The following is a 15812-nucleotide window of genomic DNA, read 5'->3' as shown; positions in this document are numbered from 1 at the left end:
CCATTTCAGGACTTTATCTCCTTGTTTCAAAAATGGAACGGGCATTGTTATGGTTTGGATATAGCTTAAGTGTTCCCCAAGGGTTCATGTGTATGAAGTGGGTAGAAACTTAATCTGACTATGCTTTTTGGGAAGTGATTAGGCTTAGAGGCGTTTATGAGGGCGAACCCCCATGATTGTATCCTGATGGCTTTATAAGAAAAGGAAGAGATCAGACAGACACACCTGTGCTCCTTGCCTTTTGCTATATCTTTGTTATTCTACCAGCAAGAAAGCCATCATCAGACACTGCCTCGTTATGGTTAACCAGGACTGTGAGCCTGAATAAGCCTCTATTCTTCAAAAGTAGCCCGCTTCAAGTATTTCACTATCTTAACAACAGACTAATGCAGGTGTCCATCAGCAGTGATTTCTAGGGAGACAGGGAAGATTGCTAGGTAGGTTGAGTCTGAGCCTAAGGTTTTGAAATTTTCATTTTATTCATTTGTTAAAAATAGATAACATACCACAAACATACATCAAAATTCAAAAGAATATTATATACAGTGAAAAGTATTCCTCCCTTATCCTGCAGGTACGCAGTTCCCTTTCCCAAAGGCAACTAGTGTTGTCAGTTTCTTAATTATCTTTTCAGGGATGTTTTATGAATATTCAAGTAGATACATATAAATATTTCCTAAGATTTTTGAAAATTCAGTGGTGAGGGAATAAACAGGAAAAACTTACGCATTTGTTTCCTAAGGCTGTTGTAACAAATTGCCACAAACTGTGTGCCTTAAAACAACAGAAATTTATTCCACCATAGTTCAGGATGCTAGATGTCCCAAATCAAGGAATCCACAGAGAACGTGGTGTTCTCTGACAGCTCTAGGGAAGAATTCGTCCCTGCCCTTTCCTAGTTTCTGGAGGAGTGAAAGGCTGTAAAAGGGAATTGAACTCAGCTCATCAACTTGGTTCAATATTGATCGGACTATTGGTGCTGTACATGCATGTTACCCAAGTTTGTGTAAATCATACTTGACAAAATGTGCTAATGCTGGGTTGTTGTGTCCCAATGCACTTTTTGGAATAATAGGGGAATGGGAACTGTCAATCATCCTGTGACATCCTGAAACTGAAACAAAGATTGGGTGATGTCTTTAATGGAGAAAGGGAGAAAGAAATGTCTCTGGGACCTCTGACTCCAGGGAAAAGAGATAGCTCATGGACATTATTATTATTATTATTATTATTATTGGTGTAGTGGAAGGGAGAGGGAGAAATGAATAAGGTTAACTCTTTTCAGCACTGGTGAGGCCACAAAGATTGGAAGCAGTACTCTTTAGGGACTAGTGTAAGCTCTGATATAGATCAGTGTAATGGATGTTATTGGTGCCACTAACATCCTCAAGGGTCTGTTCCCCACCCCTCAGCTGCTGTGAGCATTGCTGGTAACAGCTCATAGATGTCCTTTTCTCTGGAGAATTACCTTTAGTACAATGGGAGTCTTCTTCTCTGGGAGGTTATGTTATCCCATTGCCTGGATGACTGGGGCCAATGACTGACTGATGCAATGGTACAAATTGCTGGCCCCCTTTCTTTCAACGTGGTTCTATCCTCTGGTACAATTTATACTTGATTTCCTCATGAGATCAGGTTGATGTTGAGCTCAGTGAGAGCCCATGATCGCCTAGCTCTTTCCCCAGCTGCATCCTGCTTCCTTCATTCCTCTTCTCCAGAGGGCTTTCTTCCAATAAACCACACGTGCAAGAATCCTCAAACCCTATCCATGACAGTTGTAACTTCTTTAATTTGTAGTTTTATTATTATTTATTATTTTCATTCATTACTTAGCATTTCTTTCATTGTTATCTTTTTATTACTACAGACTACAGCCGTACATTTTACTTTAGAAATTAAGGGAGGTGATCAGAATCATGCTTTGAACAAATCCATTTAAGGGAAGGAAACAGGAATGCAAAGGAAGCTGGTCATGGGAGGAGGTGGTCATCAGGGTCATCAGTTTCCCATACGTAGAAAGAAGTAGGAGCTTGGCACCAGGATGGAATTGAGTTAGCAGGAAACAAGGCAAATTTATAGAAGGAGTAAACCTTTTCTTTTATTTATGAAGAGGAGTTAAAACAAAGCCTGGACTTTTACTGACAATTTGGGGACCAGGAATAAATTGACCTTATCTTGTCTGCCTAAAGTGTTGGTATATTAGTTTCTAATTGTTGGTGTAATAAATTACTAAAAACAACATAAATTTATTTTCTTACAGTTGTGGAGGGCAGAGTCCAACATGGGTTTGTAGAGCTGCATTCCTTCTGGACGCCCTAGGGAGAATCCATTTCCTTCCCTTTTCTCTCCTCTAGGGTGCCAATCCTCGCTTTATGACTCCTTCCTCTGACTTCAAAGCCACTAGTGTCACAACTTCCCATCGTGCACTCTCTGTTTCTCTATTTCTGTCACCACATCTCCTTCTCTCTGACGCTGACTCCTCTTCTGTCCCTTTTATTTTTATTTTATTCATATGTGCATACAATGTTTGGGTCATTTCTCCCCCCTTCCCCCACCCCCTCCCTTCCCCCCCCGCCCCTTCCCTCTCCCCCCGACCCCCTTGCTACCCGGCAGAAACTATTTTGCCCTTATCCCTAATTTTGTTGAAGAGAGAGTAGAAGCAATAATAGGAAGGAACAAGGGTTTTTGCTAGTTGAGATAAGGATTGCTATACAGGGAGTTGACTCACATTAATTTCCTGTGCATGTGTGTTACCTTCTAGGTTAATTCTTTTTGATCTAACCTTTTCTCTAGTTCCTGGTCCCCCTCTCCTATTGGCCTCAGTTGCCCCAAAGTATCTGCTTTAGTTTCTCTGCATTGAGGGCAACAAATGCCATCTAGTTTCTTAGGTGTCTTACCTATACTCACACCTCCCTTGTGTGCTCTCGCTTTTATCATGTGATCAAAGTCCAATCCCCTTGTTGTACTTGCCCTTGATCTAAAGTCCGAATATGAGGGAGAACAGGCTAAACTCACTCAGAATGATGTTCTCCAATTCCATCCATTTACCAGCGAATGATAACATTTCGTTCTTCTTCATGGCTGCATAAAATTCCATTGTGTATAGATACCACATTTTCTTAATCCACTCGTCAGTGGTGGGGCATCTTGGCTGTTTCGATAACTTGGCTATTGTGAATAGTGCTGCAATAAACATGGGTGTGCAGGTCCCTCTGGAGTAACCTGTGTCACATTATTTTGGGTATATCCCCAAGAGTGGTATTGCTGGATCATATGGTAGATAAATGTTTAGCTTTTTAAGTAGCCTCCAAATTTTTTTCCACAGTGGTTGTACTAGTTTACATTCCCACCAGCAGTGTAAGAGGGTTCCTTTTTCCCCGCATCCTCGACAACACCTGTTGTTGGTGGTGTTGCTAATGATGGCTATTCTAACAGGGGTGAGGTGGAATCTTGGTGTGGTTTTAATTTGCATTTCCTTTATTGCTAGAGATGGTGAGCATTTTTTCATGTGTTTTTTGGCCATTTGAATCTCTTCTTTTGAGAAAGTTCTGTTTAGTTCACTTGCCCATTTCTTTATTGGTTCATTAATTTTGGGAGAATTTAGTTTTTTAAGTTCCCTATATATTCTGGTTATCAGTCCTTTGTCTGATGTGTAGCTGGCAAATATTTTCTCCCACTCTGAGGGTGGTCTCTTCAGTTTAGAGACCATTTCTTTTGTTGAGCAGAAACTTTTTAGTTTTATGAAGTCCCATTTATCTATGCTATCTCTTAGTTGCTGTGCTGCTAGGGTTCCATTGAGAAAGTTCTTGCCTATACCTATTAATTCCAGAGTATTTCCTACTCTTTCCTGTACCAACTTTAGAGTTTGGGGTCTGATATTAAGATCCTTGATCCATTTTGAGTTAATATTGGCATAGGGTGATATACATGGATCTAGTTTCAGTTTTTTGCAGACTGCTAACCAGTTTTCCCAGAAGTTTTTGTTGAAGAGGCTGTCTTTTCTCCATCGTATATTTTTAGTGCTTTTGTAAAAGACAAGTTGGTTATAGTTGTGTGGCTTCATATCTGGGTCCTCTATTCTGTTCCACTGGTCATCGTGTCTGTTTATGTGCCAGTACCATGCTGTTTTTATTGTATTGCATTGTTCTTTTGACTGAGTATTGCCTTGGCTATTCGTGGCCTCTTGTGTTTCCATATAAATTTCACAGTAGATTTTTCAATCTCTTTAATGAATGTCATTGGAATTTTGATGGGAATTGCATTAAACATGTAGATTACTTTTGGGGGTTTAAACATTTTTACTATGTTGATTCTACCAATCCATGAGCATGGGAGATCTCTCCACTTTCTATAGTCTTCCTCAATCTCTTTCTTCAGAAGTTTATAGTTTTCCTTGTAGAGGTCGTTCACATCCTTTGTTAGGTTTACACCTAGGTATTTGATTTTTTTTGAGGCTATTGTAAATGGAATTGTTTTTATATATTCATTCTCAGTTTGTTCATTACTAGTGTATGCAAATGCTAATGATTTTTCTATGTTGATTTTATATCCTGCTACCTTGCTGTAGCTATTGATGGTGTCTAGGAGCTTTTGAGTAGAGTTTTTTGAGTATAGATCATGTCGTCTGCAAATAGGGATATTTTGACAGTTTCTTTACCTATTTGTATTCCTTTTATTCCTTCTTCTTGCCTAATTTCTCTGGCTAGGAATTCCAGTACTATGTTGAATAGGAGTGGAGATAGTGGGCATCCTTGTCTCATTCCTGATTTTAGAGGGAATGGTTTCAGTTTTTCTCCGTTAAGTATAATGCTGGCTGTAGGTTTGTCATATATAGCTTTTATAATGTTGAGGTACTTTCCTTCTATTCCTAGTTTTCTTAGAGCTTTTATCATGAAATGGTGTTGGAGCTTATCAAAGGCTTTTTCTGCATCTATTGAGATGATCAAGTGGTTTTTGTCTTTGCTTCTGTTAATGTGGTTTATTACGTTTATTGATTTTCGTATGTTGAACCACCCCTGCATTCCTGGGTGAGGCCTATTTGGTCGTGGTGAATGATCTTTTTGATGTATTGTTGAATTCGGTTTGCCATTATTTTACTGAGGATTTTTGTATCAATGTTCTTTAAGGAGATTGACCTATAGTTCTCCTTTTTGGAGGTGTCTTTGCCAGGTTTTGGGATAAGTGTGATACTGGCTTCATAAAATGTGTTAGGCAGTTTTCCTTCCCTTTCTATTCCGTGGAACAGTTTAAGAAGGGTTGGTATCAGTTCTTCTTTAAAGGTCTGATAGAATTCAGCAGAGCATCCATCAGGTCCTGGACTTTTTTTGGGGGGGAGCCTCTTGATTGCTGCTTCAATTTCATTTTGTGTTATAGGTCTATTCAGGTGATTAATATCCTCTTGGTTCAGTTTTGGATGATCATATATATCTAGAAATCTGTCCATTTCTTTAAGATTTTCAAATTTATTTGAATATAGGTTCTCGAAGTAGTCTCTGATGATTTCCTGGACTTCCATGGTGTTTGTCATTATCTCCCCTTTTGCAATCCTGATTCTACTAATTTGGATTTTTTCTCTCCTCATTTTAGTCAGGTTTGCCAGGGGTCTGTTGATCTGGTTTATTTTTTCAAAGAACCAACTTTTTGTTTCATTAATTCTTTGTATGGTTTTTTTTGGTTTCTATTTCGTTGATTTCAGCTCTTATTTTTATTATTTCTCTCCTTCTATTTGTTTTGTGATTTGCTTGTTCTTGTTTTTCTCAGAGTTTGAGATGACTGTAAATCATTAGGTCATTGATTTGAGATCTTTCCGTCTTTTTAATATATGCACTCATGGCTATAAACTTTCCTCTCAGGACTGCCTTTGCTTTGTCCCATAGGTTCCAGTAGGTTGTGTTTTCATTTTCATTGATTTCCAGGAACTTTTTAATTTCCTCTTTTATTTCATGAATGACCCATTGTTCATTAAGCAATGAGTTGTTCAGTTTCCAGCTGTTTGCATGTTTTTTGTCTTTACTTTTGTTGTTGAGTTCTACTTTTACTGCATTGTGGTCAGATAGTATGCACGGTATTATTTCTATTTTCTTATATTTGCTGAGGCTTGCTTTGTGCCCTAGGATATGATCTATTTTGGAGAAGGTTCCATGGGCTGCTGAGAAGAATGTATATTTCCTTTTGGTCTATTTCCCCTTTTATTAGTATGGAATGTCCTTCTTTATCTCATTTGATCAATGTAGGTTTGAAGTCTACTTTGTCAGAGATAAGTATTGCTACTCCTGCCTGTTTTCGGGGGCCATTGGCTTGGTAAATCTTCTTCCAGCCTTTCATCCTAAGCCTATGCTTATTTCTGTCAGTGAGATGGGTCTCCTGTAAGCAACAAATTGTTGGATCTTTCTTTTTAATCCAGTTCATCAAACAGTGCCTTTTAATGGGGGAATTAAGTCCGTTAACATTAAGTGTTAGTACTGATAGGTATGTGGTGATTCCTGTCATTTAGTTGTCTTAGTTGTTTGAAGGTTTGATTGTGTGTACCTAAGTTGAGGTTACTCTCTACTTTCTTGCTTTTTCTTTTCCTGTAGGTTGGTGCTGCCTGCCCTTTCATGGTTATGTTGTGTTTCACTTTCTGTGTGCAGAATCCCTTGAAGAATCTTTTGTAGTGGTGGCTTTGTGGTCACATATTGTTTTAGTTTCTGCTTATCATGGAAGACTTTTATTGCTCCTATGGAGTTTTCCTCCCACTGCCACTTTTACAAGCTTTCCCACTCCTGGTTGCTGCTGGGCGTGTGCTGCTGCTGCTGCCTTCTCCTGCCAGCTTGTTTATTTACAGTTCCATGAGGGATTTCCCCAACCCCCCTCTTTGGTGCCCAGGGCGCCCCGCCCTATTTGCTATGTGTCTTTTTTGTTGTTATTGCTTATTATTCTTTTTTTTTTCTTTTTTCCTTGAGTGGGGGTTGGTCTGTCCAGGGGGCTATGCTGATCTGGCCCAGGGTTCTCTGTTGGAGTACCGCATGCTGCTTAGCTCACCTTGTGGTCTGCTTCTTCCCAAACGGCCTGGATGCTGGTGTCTGGCGGCAGCATGGGAGCCCTCCTGGTTTCTCCATTTAACGTGAAGTGGGAATGCTATGCGCAGGCTGGGGGTGTGTAGGAGTCAAAGTTTTGCCTCTTCTCGGTGGTTTTTCCTGTAAATTGTATCTCCTGTGTTTCTGCAAGATTTTACTTTAGGAGGCACGCTTTCTGCTTCCTCCCTCTAGCCGCCATCTTGGAATCTCTCTCTCTCTCTTCCTCTTGTGTCCCTTTTATAAGGACCCTTGTGAATACATTGGGCACACCCAGATAATCCAGAATAATTTCCTCTTTTCATACCCTCAATTTAATAACATCTAAAAAATTTCCTTTGCCTGTGTAAGGTAACATATTCATAGGTTCCTGGTATCTTTCCTGGTCATGGTGTCTTTCTAGGGGTAAGGATGGACATTGCTTAGCCCAGCAGAGTTGAGGAGGCCTGGATACAAAAGTTATACTTGCCTTTCAACATATAACTTCATGTTTATGGCCTAGAATCGATTTTGCTGAGTTAATAATGACTCAATATCTGAAGATTTGCCTTGCAATTCTGTCTATTCCTCACTCTTTTAACATGAGTTAGTTTCTGCTAGAAATTGGAGCTGAACCAAGGTGAACCCTTACCCCTTACTGAGGCTGTGAGTGTGTGTCACATAGGCCAAGAGAGTGGAGGGGTTGTGTGATAGGGCTGTGCCCCTCCAGGCAAGCAATTATTTGATAAGGGCAAAATCATGAGTGCCGTCTCCACTAGGTCTATCCAATACTGACTCTTTGACCAGATCTTTTGGGAATTCACCAAAGCCACAAATGACTTTTCTCTGGTCATTAAGAGTGTCTGTGTATTTTGATGCCCTACAATGAATGAATGGATCAAGAAAATGTGAGATATATATATATATATACACACACACAACGGAGTTCTACTCAGCCATAAAGAATAATGACACGTGGTTTGAAGGTAAATGGATACCTTCATGGAGGATGTCATGTTAAATGAAGTTAGCCAGGATCAGAAACACAAAGGCCGAATGTTTTCTCTCATACATGGAAGACAGATTCAAAACATATACACAAAGCAAACATGATCATATATAAACTCATATGTAGAACATGTTTATAATAGTAGAATTACCCTATGGAACTTTGGGAAAGAGGGAAAGGAAAAGAAAATGACAGAGTATCAATAATATCATAAAACATAAGATCTGTAAAGGTAGATTATATAAAGATGTGTATTAAAAGCTGTTGAAAAATGAGGGGAGGGAGGTAAAGGGTAAGGGAGAGTAATGGAAGAGGTTGAACAGACCAAAGTAAAGCACACCCACAGTGGGCATACGGTGGGAAACCCCTATGAACATCAACTTAAATATTAATAATGAAAGATAGGAATGTAAACTAGATACAGTGTATGTGGGGGCGATACTATTGGAGGGGAGGGTGAAGTAAGGAGATTAAGGTGACAGTATATGGTTGATGGACTTCATATACCTATATGAAATAGAACTAAGAAACCTCTTGCAATTGCTATAAGTGGCGAGATGATGGGGGTGATGTAACTGATGTACAATATAAGTCTAATTGGAATTGTTACTATGAGTCCTCCCCTATATAACGAATACATCCTAATAGAAATTTTATATGAAAAAAAGAGAGTCTATGTATTTTGAGCTGATAACTTATAGCTACTAATGAGGCAAGGGTAATTAGAAAAATATCACTACTAACCCCACTTCAGCCTTACTCTCAATATCTCTCTTATCTTAGATTTGTCATGAATGACACCTCTTTGTAATCTACTCAGCATCAAAATCTGTAGTCCATGTGAATGAATGCTGGAACTACTGTTTAGTAATATAACCACTATGCTAAGATAAGGTGGCATATGCTTTCTTTTCCTGTTAAATAAAAATCCCTTTACGGACAACAACTCATGATTAATGTCAGCCAAGGGAGGAATTGGTGTCAGAGGGTATTGTCATTTGATATCAGTATTTTTTCCTTTACATTCCTTAAATTACTGTCAAAGGTCATTGAGAATGAATTTAGCAAGGCATTATTTTGCTCATTAAAGTTTATCTAACTGAAAAATGTTCTGTTTTCTGTCTGTGTGTTGCTGTTCTGATATGAAAGAAATAATTTGGCCTTTGAGCAAGAGCCGAATAGTGTCTTTGCCCCTCATACCTTGAGTTCATGCTTTTCAGTCCTTCCTTTCATTAATCTTCCTGGTCTCTCTCTCCTGCTCAGATTTTTTACCCACTGTATTACTTATATTTTCCATTCTACTGCTTCTTACCTGAATAGTCATATAGATGGTTTGGGGGAAGCTAAAGCTAAAAAGGTAGACTGCTCTACTTTTCTGATACATGCAGTAACTTAAAACATCTACTGAAGGTTTTGGGTTGCTTGCCATCTAATTCTTAAAACCCACTAGTTATTTTCTCAGAATAACATTGGTTTGAGCCATATGCTATTTATGACAATTCAACATTTCTAATATGCAGAAAAATATGTTAATTAAAGGTCAAAACCAGGGACACTGCCTAGTTGCTTTTCACAATCCAACCATAGACAAGATAAATTCTGCGTATCACTGACATGCTTCAGGAAACCAAGTGGCTGCTTCAAAGATATTTCTTAGTCTTCAATTTTTCTTGCTAGCTGACTGTGACAATTTTACATGGTACAAGAATATTGTTTCTTAATATGCTTCTTTCAATCCTCAAGAATATAAATGAGTTGATGATTAGGGCTGTGGAGCATGGAGGACCCCAGATCACTCTAACAGGTTTCTGAGATTTGAGCCATTTATTTTGACAGCTCAGTGTTTTCCCAGTGCCAGGAAGAAATTTAGCAAGATTGGAAACCCTGTGATCTCCTTCACTAGGGCATTGCTGTGGAGAGGACTGAATTGAAATCCAGTCTGCAGCCAACTTGTCTTAAGTAATAATATTTTTAAAAAAAGAAAATAAAAAAGACACTTTGCTTAAACAACAAGCAATAACGTGCTGTTAAGAGAAATAAGCAAAATTATTTCAGAACTTGACTAAGCGATGGGACAGGCATTTTAAAAAGCATTAGACAAAGGATTTCACAGGTACATTTGAATTGACTGAGCTTTGTTTAAGACAGTAATACAAGTGAGACAATTTCACTGAGAGCCATTGACCTAAGGGAAACATTCTTACCAGCCATCCACAAAGAACAATGCAAGGTCACCAGTTGTTGTATTTTTATTTATTTATTTATTTATTTATTTATGGCAGCACTGGGGCTTCATTTTTATTTATTTATTTTGTGGTACTGGGATTTGAACTCAGGGCCTACACTTTGAGCCACTCCACCAGCCCTTTTTGTGTCAGGTATTTTCAAGATAGGATCTCATGAACTATTTGCCTCGGCTGGCTTTGAACTGTGATCCTACTGATCTGTGCCTCCTGAGTAGCTAGGATTACAGGCGTGAACCACCGGTTCCCGGTTATTTCTATTTTTTAATTGTCTTGGTGGGACAGCATTTTTTTAAAGACCTCAGAAGAGAATATGATCAAACTATATTATATGCATATTTGAAAATTTCACAGTGAAACCCATTTGTACATTTAATACATGCTAATAATTTTTTAAAAACCCAGAGATCATAAGTATATTACATAATAGTCAAAAATATTTAAAACATCATATGAAAATTTCATATATATATAAAATTAATGAAATTAAATTCCCATATATCCATCAACAGCATTGATAATAATCACTTGCCAATCTTTCAATGTACTTGTTTTTTTTTGTTTTTTGGTGGGACTGGGGTTTGAACTCAGGGCTTCAAGCAGGCACTCTCTTGCTTGAGCCACAAATCCAGTCCATTTTGCTCTGGTTATTTTATTTTATTTTATTTTATTTTTAAGGGGAGAGCGTAAATGCAGTCCCCCACTACCACAAATTATGCAGTCGCGTTTCCCACATTTGGGGAAATCGCAGGGGTCAGCACATCCAGAGTACAATGGATAAGCCTTGCCCTGGGAAAACCACCTTCGTGATCATGGTATCCTCCCTGCCAGGTAAGTATTGCTCTGGTTATTTTAGAGATGAGGTCTTGAGAACTATTTGCCTGGGCTGGTCTTGAACCATGATCCTCCCAAGCTCAGCCTCCCAAATAGCTAGGATTACAGGTGTGAGCCACCAGCACCCGGCTCTTTCAATGTTTTTCAAAAATACAAAATACTTGCGTTATCTCTTGTATACTTCCTATTCAATATCTTGCACAGTTATTTCTATTCCTTATGGACCATAATACATCTCATCGTAATTTCAATAGATTTTCTTACCTTTTCCTTCCTTGAGAAGGAGATTTGCCATTTTCCCCTCTGTCCATTTCAAAATGTCTTCTCTATCTCAGAATTCTGCTCTATTTCTTCCATTTTCTCCTGTTTTTTCCTCTTGTTGCAGAAAAATAGTTTTTCCTCATGAAGCTAAATCTCTACCCGAGTATTTGGTTATATCTGTTGTCTCTAGAATCTTGTCCTATTGATTTTCCCTCCTCCATTTTTTTCTCAGAAATCATTTCTTTTAACCATCTCAAGTATTAAAGAACAAAATAGATCTCTTTGGGACCAAGACTTGTCTAAGGAGTATGGTGTTTGGGGGGGCGGGTGGCATCTTTACTGCTGGGTAATAGGAGACAATTACAGAGAAGAAAACTCACAAGCAAATAGCCAAGAGACTTGTAAATAATATCAGATTCATATTGTAGAAAATCTTCAAAAGAATAAAAGAGAATTGGTTTAAAAAAAAACTTCACAAACCCTTCTAGCCAATGTCTTTTAGAATCTGAACTTTTGCTGGATACCATGGTTCAAGCCTGTAATCCCAGCTACTTGGGAGATGGAGATTGGGAGGATCGAGGTTTGAGGTCAGCTCAGGCAAAAAGTTCAAGACCCCATCTCAACCAATGGCTGGGAGCAGTGGTATGCATCTGTGATTCCAATTACCCAGGGAAGCACAGAGAATTATAGCCCAGGTCTGCTAGGGCATAAAGCAAGACCCTACCTTAAAAATAACCAACACAAAAAGAGCTGGTGCTAGAGCACCAGCATGAGGCCCTGAGTTCAACCTCAGTACTGCAAAAAGAAAAAAAAGAAAGAATTCTGAACCTTTCATTCATTCATTCATTCATTCACTACCTTGTAAGAAGCAATAGATCCTCCTAACTTGAGTCAAAGACATCCAAGAGACAATCTTACAGATCTGCGTTGAAATGCAGGGATAATATTAGCAACTTAAACATCTGGCCCGTAAATCAACACTTGATCATTTCACATAACTACACAACTACTGGTGTTAGATTTGGGACTAGCATGGAGGCCTCTGACTCCCAATTTTAGGTACTTATACATCCCCATTGACTATCCCCTGACCTAGAATACAGTAGGTTTCCAAGGAATGGTTGTGGAATGGATAAATGAATCCATCAAGACATTTGGCATGGAAACATATTGGTCAAAGGTCTGCACTGCCCTTAATTGGCCTCCCAATTGCCCTGCCTGCCATTCTTAGCTTAGTCCTTCTACCTATGACTCACTCTTCAAAAAGAGCCATAGGCTTATGTAGCCCTTGTTTCTTTTATAGCCTTAGATCTTTGTCCAAGGCAAACCAAAGCCTAGTTCTCCAACAATAAATCTCAGCAATAATCAGTAATCCAAGAAAAGCCTTTGAAGAATTCTTAAAGTAGAGAAGTAAATTCTTAAAGTAGAGAAGTGAATTCTCTGAATATAAAAATGTTGGCTGGGTACAGTGGCTCACTCCTGTAATTTTGGCTATGCAGGAGGTAGAGATAGAAGGATCACAGTTTGAGGTCAGCCCAGGCAAAAAAAAAAATTAGTGAGACCCTGTCTCAAAAACAAGTGAGGCATGGTGGCTATGTGGGAGTTATAAGTAGGAGGATCATTGTCCGAGGCCAGCCCAGGCAAACAGTGTGAGACAGGGTCTGAAAAATGACTAAAGCAAAAAGGACTGGAAGAGTGATCTCAAGTGGTAGAGCCCTTGCAAGTATAAGGCCCTAAGTTCAAAACCCCAGTATTGCCAAGGAAAAAAAAGTTGCAGAGTTCATTTTCAGCATTAATCAAATTGTTACTCATGTTCATAAGAGTTGACTTCCTTTTTTTGTTGTTGTTGGTACTGGGGTTTGAACTCAGGGCCTCATGCTTGCTCATAGGCAAGTGCTCTATCACTTGAGTCACTCCACCAGCAGGAGCTGACATTATTCATAATGAAGCTAGATCAGGTTGTATTATATTTGTCCCCTTTCCCCCCTCCCCATTAGTGCTGAGGATCAAACCCAGGGCCTCATACATGCTAGACAAGCGCTCTGCTACGGAACTAGATCCCCATCCCTTTTTAAAAAAATTGTTTTGTGACAGTGTCTTGCTAAGTTGCCCAGGCTAACCTCAAACCTGCAATCCTTCTGCTTTAGCCTCCTGAGCAGCTGGAATTATAGGCTGCCATGTTTAACTTTCATTTGTCTCTTTTATGGTCCTAGCAAGCATGTTCTTCCTGGAAATTGTTAATCAAATTTTAAGTGGTTGCTTCAGAATGCATAAGTTCCAACCATTGTTCTTGCATTTGATGAAATGCCCCTGATGTTTTTCAAGGAAAGTAAGACCATGGAAGGGAAGCGAATATTTTCTCCTTAAAGCAGTGTGACTCATAATTATTTGATCACCATCTCCTGTTAGTGAGATATGTTTGATCCTGCTAATTGAAAATGAGTCTATTTTCCTTAGCACAGACTAAAAGCAATATTAAACTATTTAGTCTTTGTCTGCTTAAGAACCAAATATTCATCAAGTGCGTAAATAGGAATGATCAATCAAAAAGTTTAATCCATTGATATTTTAATGATCTGCAGGGCCCACATGTTAAAGAAATCTCTCAGAGAGGTTGTGATTGAGGGAGGCAAGGGGGAAAAAAGATAAAATGAACAATATTGTCATCGTCATAATGTACGCATGACGCTTTCACGTAATTACCACTACTTCACAGAGGTCCTCCAAGGTGTGATTTCCATTCCCATTAACAGACAAGGACTCAGGGCTCTAAGATATAAGGAAACTTATGTAAGTGGTGGAACCAAGATTTAAAGGCAAATGTTTGGATGCTAAATCCCATTCTAGTTCCAGCACTCTATACTGATCTTAGACTCTGATTAGTATCAACAGCAACTATGAGACTGGGCATTGCGGGCTCACGCCTGTAATTCTAGCTACTTGGGAGGCTGAGATAGGGAGGATCAAGTTTCAAGGCCAGGTCAGTTAAAGAATTCATGAGACCCTTCTCCCATGTAAACCAATAGTTGGGCACAGAGGCACCCACTTGTCATCCCAAACTACATGGGAGGCTGAGGTTGGGTGGATAGAGGTTCAAGACCAGCCCGTGAAAAAGCAAGACCTTACCTTCAGCCAAAAGGGCTGGAAGTGTGACTCAAGTGGTAGAGTGCCTGCTTAGCAAGTGCAAAGCCCTGAGTTCAAATTATAGTACTGGCAAAAAATAAAACAAAAGTAAATATGAGCAATGCTAAAATATAAAAAAGGTGAGCAGACAAATGCTCAGAATTGGTACAGCTTGGCATCACAGCTTTGGAGATGATTGTGACGCTTTTACTTATATCGGAAACACAATGTAATCTTTAGAGTTGATGGATTGGTAAAATGTTCTTCTCAGTTGAGTGGGTATTGTGAAGTAATATTCAGTAAGTAGTTATTGTTTTGGATACTACATTTTTTTCTTTTTCTTTCTTTCTTTCTTTTTTTTTTTTTTGCAGTATGGGGTTTGAACTTGTTGGCAATAATGGCGCCGATAGGTTTCGGTTCTTACTGCACCCTTAAGCTTCTGTTTTCCAGGGTCACGGTCCTACCTCCCAGGGTCACAGTCCTGCCTCAAGTCTAGCTTGAATCCTCCTTCTGCCCCAACCTCCAATCAGCATGAACCATAAGATCCTAACCAATCAGATCATGCTGAGTCCCACTGAGGGGTATTTAAGCCCCTGCCCCTCTCTCCCTCTTTCTCTTGGCTCTCTCTCCCTCTCCCACCCATCAATAAAGAATCTCTTGGCCAGATCACTCCTCTCCACGTGGTCATTTTGGGGCCTACATTTCCAACAGAACTCAGGGCCTTATGCTTGTTTTTGCTAAGCAGGTGCTCTAACATTTGAGCCACACTGTAGCCAGCCCTACAAATTTCCTATGAGAGCATGTGCTACTATGGGATATAGTCATTCTTTGGTAACTGCAGAAGATTGGTTCCAGGACCCTTGTAGATACCAAACTGTGGATGCTGAAGTCCTGTATATAAAATGGTGTTTACATGTAACTTTCATACATTTCCCCCACACCTTATCCTCTCTAGATGATTTGCAACACCTAATACAATGTAAACTATGTAAATAGTTCTTATACTATATTGTTTAGGGAATAATGATAAGGGAAAAAGTCTGTACATGTTCAGTACAGACATAATTTTTAAAACATTTTTGATCAATGGTTGGTTGTATCTGTGAATGTGCAGCCCATGGATACAAAGGGTTGGCCATACTTAAATGGATAGTTTCAGAAACAAGAAATACACCATTTTCCTCCAATGACTCCTTTTCCTGCTGCAGTGCTATGTGTATTTATTCTGCTTAGCAGCAGCAAAAAGAGTATCCTGCAAGAGCACAAGATGTTATGATGTCATAGCGACATGATCTACTGCTGGGCCTTCCC

At 39.2% G+C, this 15812-nt stretch overlaps 1 long non-coding RNA gene and 1 other non-coding gene across 3 annotated transcripts in view; one reads left to right on the top strand and one right to left on the bottom strand.

Moving 5' to 3' along the window:
• The window catches only part of LOC141419873 (uncharacterized), a 236557-nt gene that overhangs the window by 85581 nt on the left and 135164 nt on the right, over positions 1–15812 (top strand). The gene's annotated exons all lie outside the window — the stretch shown is intronic.
• On the bottom strand, positions 10959–11122 carry LOC141419957 (U1 spliceosomal RNA). The gene has a single exon (XR_012444682.1). It is a non-coding gene; the product is annotated as a U1 spliceosomal RNA (small nuclear RNA).

The sequence above is a fragment of the Castor canadensis genome, chromosome X (assembly GCF_047511655.1).
Source record: "Castor canadensis chromosome X, mCasCan1.hap1v2, whole genome shotgun sequence".
NCBI classification, from domain to species: Eukaryota; Metazoa; Chordata; class Mammalia; order Rodentia; family Castoridae; genus Castor; species Castor canadensis.
Note: the sequence above shows the minus strand (reverse complement) of the source record. Positions and strands in the feature narration are given on the sequence as shown.